Genomic DNA, 13,732 nt, shown 5'->3' on the forward strand with positions numbered 1-13,732 from the left:
GATTTAATTTCACCAGGAGAATTTCATGTTTGATCGAATCGAAAGCCTTTTTGAAATCAAGGAATATTCCAAGCGTGTAGTATCTCTGCTCGAAATTATTTATTATTTTGTCCTTGATAGACAGTAAAGCCTGTTCTGTACTTTTTTTCTTCTGAAAACCGTATTGCTGTTTCGTTATTATATTTTCTTGGCTACAAAAGTTTGTGATTCGAACGTATAAGACTCGTTCTATAACTTTTGAAAATATTGGCAAGACAGATATAGGTCTATAATTATTTAAATCATTTTCATTACCTCCTTTGTGAATGATTGAGACCCTAGCTATCTTTAATTTATCAGGAAATACTCCGGTGCTTAAAATCAAATTACATATGTGTGAGAGCGGCAGACTAATATACTGTGAGACTGCTTTTAATGGCTCTGCTTTTATACCATCAACACCTGCCGCAGAATTGTTAGGTAAATTCATGATGAAAGAGTGTACTTCGGACTCATCAGTGGGAGCCATAAAAATCGATTTTGTTACATTTTTGGTAATGTATGGTTCGCAGCCTGTGTCGGTACAAGCGGAATTTTCACAAGCTCCTGACTTCAAAAAATGGTTGTTGAACATATCTGCAAGTAATGTACCAGAGCAAGACTTTCCTTCTATCGTAAGCTCGGTGATGGTCTTTTTATTTGATGAAAATAAAAGATCGTTCATGGTATTCCAAACTGCCTTCTGGTCATTCATAACAGCTGCAAACCGATGTTCATAGTATTGTATCCGTGCCCGCTTTATGTAAGAGCCTAATTTATTTCTGAATTGCTTAAAATGCCGCAAGTAGTCGATTTGCTTTGTTTTAATAAATGTGCTAAATAGGTTATCCCTTTCTTTTATTCTCTTTAGAAGTGACGCGTCTATTCATGGCTTTCTAGCTTTTTTGGTCGTTTTGAGCAGTACGAGAGGGAAGGCCTGGTCATAGAGCTGTGTTATTTTCAACATAAATGCTTCGTAAGCATGTACAGGTTCGGTTATTTGTAACATTTCACTCCAATCTGCCGCAATAACTAACCCTTGAAAAGTTTGAATTTTCTCAGTAGTAATCTTTCTGTAATAAGTAGGGTTGATTTTCTTCCACTTTGTTTTATGTGACCTAATGGATGCGAAAATTGGAAAATGGTCACTAACACCAGGTATAACAACTCCGGCACATATTTCACTTTTACAGTTTGTAAAACACAAGTCAAGAAGGGTTTCAGACGTTTCTGTCACCCGAGTAGGCACATGGATTTGGTTCTCATAGCCGAAACACAGCATAGTGTCAAGAAGGTTTTGTTTGGTGGCAGAGGTAGACAACATATCTATGTTGAAATCGCCCGTTACAATCACGCGTGCATCTTGCAGTTCACAAAATTCCAATAATTCGCGAACAAAGTCTAGGAAGGATGATGCAGTTCCAGAAGGAGGCCTATATATTACCACTAGGAACAAGTTTTCCGACCTCACCATGACTGACTCAAAATCAGAAGCCATAACTGTATATTCACTTATAACATCAAATTTCAGACTGTCGTGGATATAAATTGCCACACCGCCACCTCGTTTATTCTCTCTACAGACTGTGACGCGATTGTAGCCTGTAAAGGGCACAGCGTCTTCACAGCTCGTGAACCAAGTCTCAGTAAAAGCTAAGAAATCGAAATTGTGCTTTAAGGTGTCGAGCAGTATGTCAACCGCCTCTTTTTTATTTCGTAAGTTTTGCGAATTTAGATGAAGTAATGATAACTGTTTTTTATCACGGGAAAGGTTTAGTCGCTGAAAGGAATATGCATCGTAGTAACAATATTTTCTGTCATGCGCCATAGTGACGTGCGGATCCGGTACTGGCTGTCTTCTTTAAGTTTAGCGAATTTTTTCTAGGTCTTGCTCTGTCACGATTCTGATTACTCGATCACGTGGGGTGCGGCGCACAAAAAGCTTTCCATTTCTGTGCCATGTGAACTGATATTCTTTTTCAGTAGCCCTCGATTTCATTTTCCAGAAAAGGGCTTTGTTGTACGCTGTGAGGTTTTCATTGAAGAAAATGTTTGACTTTGCTTTCCTTAATTCGCTTTTCTTCTCAAACCACCTTTCTTTCGTAAGGCGAGACGAGAACCTATCACAATGTCAGGTTTGTCATTTTTCTTTTCATTTTTGGATGGTATGCGGTGAGCGGCCTCGACGTCACACTCGGAAAGTGGTGGAAGCTGAAGATCACATGCTAATTTGTTCAGCTTTTCTAGAAGGTTTTCATTTGTGTGTTGGGATAAGCCGTGCACTTCTAGATTAAGGCGTCGACTGTACTGGTCTAGTTCGTTGATCTCGTGTTTGAGCTTATCCACTTCTTCTTCTTTAGCCACAGCCTCAAGTTTCACGACCCGTTTTTTTAGGTCCGAAATATCATCTGACTGGTGCTTCAGTTTCGCCATAGCTTCATCATATTTATTTGACATAACCTTCACCGACTCTTCAATGTTCTCAACAGTTGTCTTAATTTTTTGCAAGGCATCGACCTTCGATTTTATGGTTAGCAGTTCGTTTACCTTCCGGTGAATTTCTGCTAACTCAGAAGCAAAGCTTGTTTCTGAACCGGTAACTTGACACTCTGAACGACCGGCAGCATGAGCCGCCGACTTGCAGGTTGCGCATGCCCACGACTTTTTAGCCGCCGCCGATTTTTTTTTTTTGTAGGCATTTTCTGTCACCCCAGAACATGTACCAATGTGGTAATAATATCTACATTCAGAGCACAAAAGCCATAAATCACTGTCGTTTATCTTGTCGTTGCAATTGCGACATGTGTCACCCATACTGTCAGTCAAGCGAAAAGCACTTTGGGCACTCAGCAGCAGAAGAAACCAAAAAATAAGAGATTCATTAAAAGTGCTAGGAAGAGCAAGAGCAAACCAACCTGCAATGTACAAGGCACGCTTTTAGAAGCCGCTGCGATGCCTCGATGGTGTCTCTACTGCTGCCGAGTGCACAAATGCCGTAGAACCGTGTAGGAGACGTCCTTTTATGGAAGCGAAGGTACTTGTCCGCCAGGGGACTATCTTTGAGCCTCCGCTTGACCAATGGCTTGTTTCCTTTCTTCGGCGCGTGCTCCAGCAGGCGCTGACAGTGATGACGCAGTTTCTGCAATGTACAAGGCACGCTTTTAGAAGCCGCTGCGATGCCTCGATGGTGTCTCTACTGCTGCCGAGTGCACAAATGCAAATAATTAATATAATTAATATAATAATTAATTAATAATAAGAAATCAGTGTTTGCCTCCATTTATCGTTCCCCGTCTTCTGACGCCGCTGATTTTTGTAATGCTCTTGCTGTGGTACTTGATAAATTAACCTTCGAGAACAAGAACGTAAATGTAATGGGCGATATTAATATCAATCTACTCGACACTACAAACCGTGTCTGTATTGATTTCATCAGCTGTTTCTCTAGTTTTGGCTTACAGTCTCTGATAAATGTGCCTACTCGTCGTGTTAACGACTCGATTTCGTTACTTGATCACATACTCTCAAATTTTGATGAACATATCTATTATGGTGCACTCGATTGCGATATCAGCGATCACCTAGCAGTGTTTTTTTACCTTACTAAATCTGTAGTGCCCGTTCATCTGCCTCACCTGCGCACGTCTTTTGATAGAAATGAATTTGTTCGCATTATTTCGATCACTGAGTGGTCACATTTTCTTAACTTCACAGATCCTGAGGCTGCTCTGTCTGAATTTTATTCTGTCATTACTGATGCGATACAGAGATGCACAAAAACTACATCATCCAAAAGGCGATATCGCGCTCCACGTGCCCCTTGGATTACTCAATCTCTTCTTTCTTCTTTACGGAAGAAGGACAACCTGTACAAAAAGACAAAACGACAGCCATTCAACTGCAAACTAAAATCACGCTATGAAAAGTATTCGTCTGTATTAGCCACTCTTCTCAAAGCAGCCAAGCGGCACTATTACAGTATGCAGCTGCAGGACTGTGGAAAGGATTCTAAAAGGAAATGGAAATTGCTCAATCATTTTTTAACAAAGTAAAAACACATAAGCAAGTGACTTCGGTTGTTCAGGATGGCTTATGCATTAATGATGCTTCAGGGATTGCAAACGCTTTTTCTGAACATTTCTCGTCTGCTTGCTTTGATACCCCTTCCTCTCCTTACTCCTGCACTATTCCACGTTATCCTCATTCTTTTTTTTTATATCCTACATTTCCTGAAGAAGTGCAATCGGTTATTACCAATCTGCGTGCCACAGGCCCGGGTTTGGATAACATTAATGGTGCTGTCATAAAATCAATCAGTCCTTTACTCGCTCCTGTGCTCTCTCACATGTTTAACTTGATATTTAAGACCGGAGTGTTTCCGCAACAGTTCAAGGAAGCAAAGATATTGCCTGTCTTTAAAAAAAAGGGGACTGTAAGCTTGTCGAAAATTACAGGCCAATTTCTGTGCTTCCTTTCCTAGACAAGGTATTAGAAAAAGTAATTGAAATCCGCCTTAGTAAAGATCTCACAAAGTTTCACATTCTCTCTGATTCTCAGTTTGGTTTTCGTGAGGGGCTTTCTACTAATATAGCTATTGCTAACTTCACTGACTCAATTAAAAGATGTATTGATAATGGAATTTATGCTGGAACTATTTTCGTTGATTTTGCAAGGGCTTTTGACTCCATTGACCACAACATACTTCTTATAAAACTGGAGCGTTATGGCATAACTGGACCAGCCTTAAACCTTTTACGGAGTTTTCTGAACAATAGGAAACAATGCATTTCTATTAATGGTGCTAACTCCGGCCCAATTACTATAAAATGTGGAGTTCCTCAAGGCTCTATTTTGGGACCGATTCTCTTCTTAATCTTCCTTAATGATCTCCCCCAGTGTCTATCTTCTTCACAGTGCATAATATATGCGGATGACACCACCATTATTTCTTCCCATACTAAACTTGACAACCTAAAGTTCAACCTTCAAACAGATTTACATTCTCTTCATAATTGGTCTTCTATAAATAAACTAACAATTAACGTGAAGAAAACGTGCTTTATGCTTTTCACGTGTCCTCAGAAAAAAATTCAATTCCTCGTTCTCTATATATTCAATCACAAGAAATCAAAACTAACAGTAGCACTACCTTTTTAGGTGTTGTTATTGACTCTAACCTAAAGTTCCGTGACCATATCTTGTCTGTTATTAGAAAAACCGCACAGGACTTCGGGCACTAATTCGCGCTCGAGCTTTTTTTGATATCACAACACTTGTCACTTTACATTATGCATTTATTCACAGTCATATCAATTATTGTATTGAGTCCTGGGGCAGCACTTATAATATCCATCTATCACCTCTCCTAACCCTTCAAAAGCAAGCTATTCGTATTATTTCTTTTGCACCTCGACAATCTCACTCACTGCCGTTCTTTCTTAACAATCGCGTACTACCTTTATCCCTATCCTATTACTATAATCTTGGTCTATTATTTTTCAAAGTTTTTCATCGCTATCTCTACCTCGATATAATTCCATCATCTGTATTCGTTAATTCTAACTGCACCCGTTTTTCTGTTAACGGCTATCTACTTTTGCCTAAGGTACGCACTAACTATGGAAAACAAACTATTCTTTTTTCTGCTATATCCCTCTGGAACTCCCTGCCTACTGACTTAAAACAATGTAACTCCCTTTCCAAATTTAAATCTGACTTAAAGGACTACCTATTTGAATCAAAAAATATCTGTTCTAATTAACATGCTATTGCCTTTGAAAGTATTCGTCACTTTTTCAAATTTATTGTGCTCACATGTTATACCATGGTATTATTATCTTTTCTTTTTTTGTTGTTATGTTGTGCCGGTTTTCTTTTGTATTTTTGTACAGCTTTCATTTTTGTAACTTTGCTTTTTTTAGTATATGATTCTGCATGATATTACTGTAATTATATTGTCTTTAATGTGCTTGTTAATTTTTCACCTATGCAGTGTTTCGTTTCATTACTCGATATTTAATTCATCGTAAGGGGTCCCGCCTGCAGTTTTTACTTTGGGACCCCTTCCTGTATACTAGTCTATGTACTAATTTACTTATCAATAAAAATGAATTGAATTGAATTGTATTTCAATGAAAACGTCTGAAGAACCACATGCCGCTTACAACACATTCGAATTTTTAGCAGTTTATGAGAAAACCATTCGATTCATTGCAAAGACTATACAGTGGGAATTCTTACAATTTTTCTTTGACTCGTGTCGTTCAGATGCATGTAATATAGTTTTCACTTCATTAAACATTCAGATCGGAAACAGTTATTGCACACAGCGTCATATTTGTGGCATACAAAAATTGGTAGGGTATCGCCTGAAAAAATATTCAGAAAGTCACCACAGCATCTGGATAATGTTCCCAAATATATTCAAGCACTGAGCAATGTGCATGGTTTGGTTAGTCAGTGCTGAAACCAACCCAAACCTAAGCACCTCAAAATGCCCAACCACAAGCTCGTGCATGTTAACCAATTCTACACTTCGTAGCCATTCAGCCATTGCAGGGGCCTCAAGTTTGAGCTCGACAACATGTAGCTTGCCGATTCATGCCTGTGCCTTCCTAAGAATGCAAGTTCATTAAGTGGAACGCTAAGATGAAGGTCGGTTCAACTACTGAAATACATTACAAACTCAGCGTCATGAATGAGCATTTAGCGCTATTCAAGGCAGATGTTGAACTTTTTTTCTTTTCAGGAAAAAGCTGCTGCAAAAGTTGAAATTGCACAGTGTCATAGAGAGAATTAGGAACTACAGAATGATTTGAAAGAGAAGCTTCGAAGGAGGCTATGTAGCTAAAGCAATGCAGCAGAAACATTAACACGTACTGTGGTTCCAAACTTTCCACTGACTCACAGGGAGGACTTGAGGGTGACCGTTGCAAACATTGCCATGTCCACAGGCACTAACGTTACAGCTAATGACATAATCATCACACACTGTGGACCATAAAGGGATAAAAACAAACACAATCTGTGGTTTAAATGCATAATTGATATGCGGGCAGACGTGAATGGCATGAATTGTGATATTTCGGTGCAGTGACGGACACGTCGCACTAGCCACTGTGACCACTGGTCACAATGAGTCAATCCTTGGCCGCCAGTCGCAGTCGATCACGTGGCTTCTGTCAATTGCCAGTGTCGATTCGGTCTTTCACACAATATGCCACATCACACTCCGATGGCTGCCTGAATTATTTCAGAAATTAAACTATGAGGTTTAACATTTTGAAACTGGACAGTGTGTTATGAAAGATGCAGTAGTGGAGGACTCAGGATTCGGCGAAGCATTCAGATTTAAGCACTCGACAAACTATTGAGAACCACAATGCAGGCCCCACTTTGACACGCATGACTTTCACTTAATATGTCGTCTCCATCACGTCAAACTACACTGCACTGGATATCAGATGGCAGCTGTGTTGCCTACAGAAAGTGCACAAAACAGTGATTATGTCCTGCTAGGGACTAGGAGCCAGGGCTGGTTTATAATATTGAACGAGTCAACAGCTAAACCCTCCATACCTCGGAACAGAGCACCTGAACATCATTTCGCTTGGTAGTATTGAGAGCCCTAAGACGTGACACCAATGCAAAGATAAAATTTCCTAGTAAAGCCCACTCCAAAAAGCTTACAATGCTCATGAGATTTTTCAAACATGAATGCTAACATTCTCAGTGTATATGCTCAATCTGTTTGCCACAGATGTGTATTTTACTGTACTGTCATCCCAATCAACAAGCATTATGTCATCGATACATACGTCTGCACTTGCGCAGTCACAGGGAGAGCTAAGTACGCAAGTGAAGCTTTGTGAGGTGATGTTTGGCTGGATTTTGCAAAGCAATCTAACTTATTAGTCTGATGCCATAGCAGCGCAAGCGCAAGTACACAGCAGGAGTACCTGTCAAATGTCTCAGGAGTGCCTATCAAATGACAGGAATCCAGGAACAGTGATTTTCAGCTAATTTTAATACAAAAAATTACTTCAAAATTTCTGCACTAAGTACCAAAAACACATACCTTTCAGTTATAAGTGTCTGAATCACGTGTCATGTAGGCCAGCTCGAAAAACATCACAAAGCATTTTTCTGTGTGCGATGCAGATATAAAGACAACCAACATTTCTTTCTAAGAAACGCCTATTGAAGCAATGGCTCATAAAAAAGCCTGTGCCACTATCCACATAATGTGGAAGCAGCAATGAAGAAAAATTCAATGAAAAGATTGCATCAAACTAACTCAGAGCTTCAAAAATTGACCAACACTACCAGGCCTGGCTTCAGAAAAATGTCTTGCTGCATTTGAATGGAGCTTTCAAAAATTCCATTCTGACTCTGCTATTCTTCTTACTACTACTACAGTTTCCAGGAATATTTGCCATCCTGGCAACTCAAGAGGTCAGGACAATGTCATTGTAGCACAGTTTCAAGCAAGTACGCCGTCTTTCACATATTCTGTCTGACATAACAATTCAGGTCTTGTGACAGCGAACATTTTCCACCATAGGACATGTTGGCAATCATAGTATTTGGTGAGGCCTTAAAACAGACTAAGAAGTGTGGAAAAAAGTTGAAGGCGGAAGCAGTTCTTTTGATCAAGTATTTAACTGAGCTTTCAACTTTACATGGCATGCGTATTATGTCCTTATCTGACTTCCGATAGAGAAGTCAGATCAAAATGACACAGTGTCATGATGAGGCAAGTGGACAGCACAATTGTTTTAAAGCATTCTTTCATGCTGAGTACAAAGTCGTAACTTCGGTGTTGCCACGAAGTAGCCCAGTCAAAAATATCAACAATGGACATAAAATGCCGAATTAAGTGGATAAAGTATCAAACAAGACCTATAAAGCTATGAATTCTTTGAGTCATGTGTGCACTGTGGAACTTGGCAACTGTGTGAACTTTCGACGCACAAAAAAATGTAGTCATAGGAAACAACTTGTTAAGTATGATCAGTTGTATGTCACCAAAATGAAATTTCATCACAAAGGGTTAGAGGCCTTCCCACAAAAAAACTAAAAGCTAATTCCCTTATTGTTGATATGCTCGCCATTCAATAGCCTGCAATTAAATTGACTATGGCACCTCTACCAAGTCATCTAGGCAAAAGAGACTTAATGCCAGTGACTCCTACAGCAAAAGCGGAAGCACAGGAAATAGCCATGGCAGGCTTTCACATGGAAAAAAAAAACAATACAAAAAATGATTGGCGTCATGGCAAAGAATGAGAAAACACGGAGAAAAAATGATGGAGACACCGTCATGCATCATGAATCAGGGGCGTAGCCAGGGGGGGGGGGGGGGGGCTGATGAGGCTTCCCCCCCCCCCGAAATTTTTTCGTGCCGGCATGCACCACCGACCAAAACTACCACTGACGCCGCGAATCATTCTGGATTCTGTCTAGAATGTATTTTTCACGCTCGAAAAGACAATTCGGCACTAACATTGCGAACTCGGGCGAGATTTTGTGGCAACGCCCTTGCATCTGGAGTCACGTAACGCAAGGAGCCCCATCCGAGCACAAACTTTCAAGGGCTTTTCGATGGCGAGCGGGCACGTTGCGGCCTCTCGCAGTGGCCGCGGAATCTATGGAGCGCATGGATTTTAATTACGCAACTTTATGGGTATAAAGTTCTCATAAACTTCTGACGCGAAAGGTGCACTGACATTTCCAAAGGAGTGCTTTAAAATATTTTCAATTCTGGAACTTTATGGGTTTAATTTTCTTATAAACTTCGGCCAACATGCGCGCACTGGAGCCCTCGTGTCCAAGCCGTTCCAGAAATGAAAGAACGCGCTCGCAATCTTCCACACACACGAAAATACTAAATAGCACCGTGACTGTGAACTAGCAGCTGATAATTTTCTCCAAACATTTTCAGGAAGCGTGCCCAATGTGATCGATCAGCTGGACCAGGGCAGGCAAAGTAAAATATGAGAAAACAGAAGAAAGTGAATGGCCTATTATTGAGTAAATTCTTTTTGCGTACGACAAGGTGTGGCTCTCCGTGGCCACAGGGACAGTGGCCCTATGGATTTAAGCATAGACCCCGCTGAAAATACAGGTTTTTTCAGAGCGCTTCTTCGCATGCGAGCTGATTGTGGAGATACAGATCTGAAGAACCATTTGGCAAGTTGCCCCAGTAATGCCTCGTATTTAAGCCCAGATGCACAAAACCAAATTATAGAAATTTGTGGTGAAATTATCAAAGAAAGCCTAGTTGCAAAAGCAGGCTGCTTCTCCATACTTCCTGACGAAACGACGGACATCGCTGGAATCGAACAGCCTACTGTTTGTGCAAGGTACCTAAACAAGGATGCCAACGACATCGAGGGATTGTTTTATGTTTCAACACCAGAATAGATGCCCTCTCTCATTGCGACTGCAGGTTCTATGTAACTGTGTACAAACTGCTGGAGATTCTAGTCACCCTTCCAGTGACCACTGCCAGCGCAGATAGAATATTTTTAACAAGGGTTTACTAAAAAACTACTTGCGCTCTACAATGTCTGTGGAGCGCATGGTTATGCTGGCGCTTCTATACACCCACAGAGACGTCGGCATCAACGTGTCCAAAGTCATTGACCGCTTCGCTCAACTTCCCCGCCGAGAGAAGTTTGTCCTTTAGATAGCGAAGCATCAAAAATCAATGCAAGTAAAAAGCTCTGTTCTTTCAGGTCCATAAGCTCGTAATTATGAAAACGTATGACTGTACGTTCGTTAGCCTTTAAAACCGCAGAAATTTCAGCCGTTTATTTTATCAGTTAACATCATGATCAAAATTATCATGCGAATACGAAAATTACGAGGACATCAATAACCAATTTTGACCGACCTTGCTCATTGAAAGCCCGGCCTACGCGGCGTTTGCCAAAAACACACTCGGATATTGGGTAGTTCAACTTGCCGCATCATCTGTGGCTTTCGTTTCTCTTTTTCTTTCCTTTTTAGCTAACTGCTCTTATTTGTTTTTTGAAGCGAAGCAGTACCCTCCTTTAATTTTGGGTGCAGAATAATTGTTGCCGCTGTGCAGGCAGTTAAATTACACAATTTCGTAGTGATTTCTGCATTATTCCTCTATTATTCTACCCTCATGGTGCTGTCGCGACCGCCGCAAGGCCCGAGTAGATATCACGATTTCTGCGATCATAGTTTTGTTCTTGCCTAGATCATCTGTCTTTCTGTGCGCAAAGTTTACTATCTGTGACTGCGCATCATGTTTATTTGTCTTGTTCGGCGCATTATATACAGTGGCGTTTGCTTAAATACGTAGATATATTGGAGACTTAGACGTATATTTAAAAATATTGTTGTTAGGTTTTGTGTATACAAGCAGAGAACTTTGTTTCCAGCGACTCTTTTCTGCCCTTTATCAAGTTGTATCTTCGCATTTGTATATTCCATTCTATCTTCGCATTTCTAATGTATATTTTGCAGAACTCCTGCTTTTTATATGTGCTCACTGTTGCGACTATAATCTCAGTGTAATTACAATACACGACCAGTAACAGCTGCTCCTGCGTAATCTATTGCAACGAAGGACAGTGTCATTGAGGTTTTTTCCTGGCCGTTGAATAAGTGCAAAATGTATACAAGGTTCTTGAATAACAAAGATTCATCAAAATATTTGTCCTCAACTTATTCATTTCATGGCCTTTACGTTTTTCATATCAGCTGCATGCACTGCTTTGCTGGTTTCGAACTGATATAGTTCTAAAGTTCGTGTGATATTTTCTTTACTTATTAAATAGACAAAAAAACGCGGCAGCGTTGATATCAGTTATTTCTGCCACAATTTTTGGGACATACGAATATGTTCTTTTATGAAAAAAAATACATATTTTACTTGACAGTGCGTAGCGTTCAATATTTCGTTTGCAGCATCTAATATACAATGGCATTGGCAATGCAGTTATTATTCATGTATTTGATCACTCGACAAATTCTATAAGGAAGACGCCGCGCTGCAAGCTGAGCCCCCTCCCCCCCCGAACAAAATTTCTGGCTACGCCACTGTCATGAATGCCTGGCAAGAGGTTGTGGTTTCTGCAACTGTTTGCACAGGCCTGTACAGCATGTGCCAAAAAATGCGCCACAGGTGTACGACTCATCACTTTGCAGTTGTTCTAGCCTTGTGAGCAGCAAGGACAAGCTGTTTCATAAAAATAGTTGAATTCGCAGTGCGTCGGCTACCTCGAGAAGAAATGTACCATTTCATTTGATGGAGTACAAACTTTGATACATATGCATTCCGTCAGATTTTCCAAATTCAGAAAAGACTAAAACACCAGAGGAATACTTGTAAAACTACGAAATGGCAACTTTACTTGATAAATCAAAGGTTGTTTCCAGTAGAGAAGCACCTGCACCGACAGAAGCTGTAAGCTGCAGTAAACGTTAGACTTAAGAAAGTGAATGCACTGACGTTACACAAATAATAAACACGATGTCATTAGACAGATGAAGGCAGTCCTGCCTCATCTCAAAACATTGTTCTCACCTTCTGCCATAGGCGGAAAGTTTTCAATTGTCCGGGGGGGGGGGGGGGGGGGGGGCTGATACCTGACCAGCTTCCGAACCCCACCTATGTATGCATATATATATATATATATATATATTACCTTCACTAATAGTTACACTGAAACTTGGTGTGACCTCGAAAGATTGTTCACTGCAGTGACGAGCTTATATGAGTATTTGCAGACCTCAGAGTAGGTGACAATTCAGCTTTACAGCCTGAGTTCCCTCGCACCGCCAAGAGACTGGCGTCTCTTGGTTGAGCCATGCGACAAGCGGATACAGTTAAACACGTTAGAGAGATACATGTGTTTTGTGCGTATTAAGTCGCACAAGTACACATCAATAAAAAAGCAATGTAATGCCTTGTAAAAGATTTAGTGCAATAGATACAATCAAGAAATCTTTTCCTGACCACCTCAGTCGGTTATTGAGAAGATAATACATAACATATATAAACATTTAACGACATATAACAATTTCTGCACACAACTTATCACTAGAATTATTAGCTTAAGTATAATGTGATTCCATAACGCCATAGTTTCATTACATGTGAAAGCATGCCTTATGCCACTGGTTTCGTTTATTTTCCGGAGGCAGAACAAAAGATTATAAAATAAAAATTATCAGGTCCTCAAATAAATAACATAATAACAAATCAATAAATACGCGATATTTCAAAAGCACCCCGCAAGGGCACCTTGAGTATCAAGGTGATGGTGCTTGGCGCCACCACGGACCCTTAGCCCCCATACCGAAGCTGTCATCCGCACCGTGGCGAAAGGTTTTGAGGTGAAGGGTAGAAATCATGAACGGTGGCGGTCGGGGCCATGGTCAAGCTCCGGCCGATGGGCTCTTCGTCTGTGTACCAGGCGGCGAGCCCCGGGACCTTCCTGTGAATAAGACGGTGAAACACAGGTGACATTCTAGGAACCGTCGGCATATCCATATCGCATGAGTACTTTTTCTTCCAAAAACCCCGATCGGTCCCTGAAAAGGGGCCGCACCGAAGACATGTTAGACAAAACTCGAACTCAATGTGATCACTTCACACGCTTCCTGATTATACACTCTCTTGTAGACAATGACTCCGTTGCTGCAATGTCCGTTTTTGTTATCGCTAGGACCCTTG

This window comes from Dermacentor silvarum, chromosome 1, assembly GCF_013339745.2.
Source record: "Dermacentor silvarum isolate Dsil-2018 chromosome 1, BIME_Dsil_1.4, whole genome shotgun sequence".
NCBI lineage: Eukaryota > Metazoa > Arthropoda > Arachnida > Ixodida > Ixodidae > Dermacentor > Dermacentor silvarum.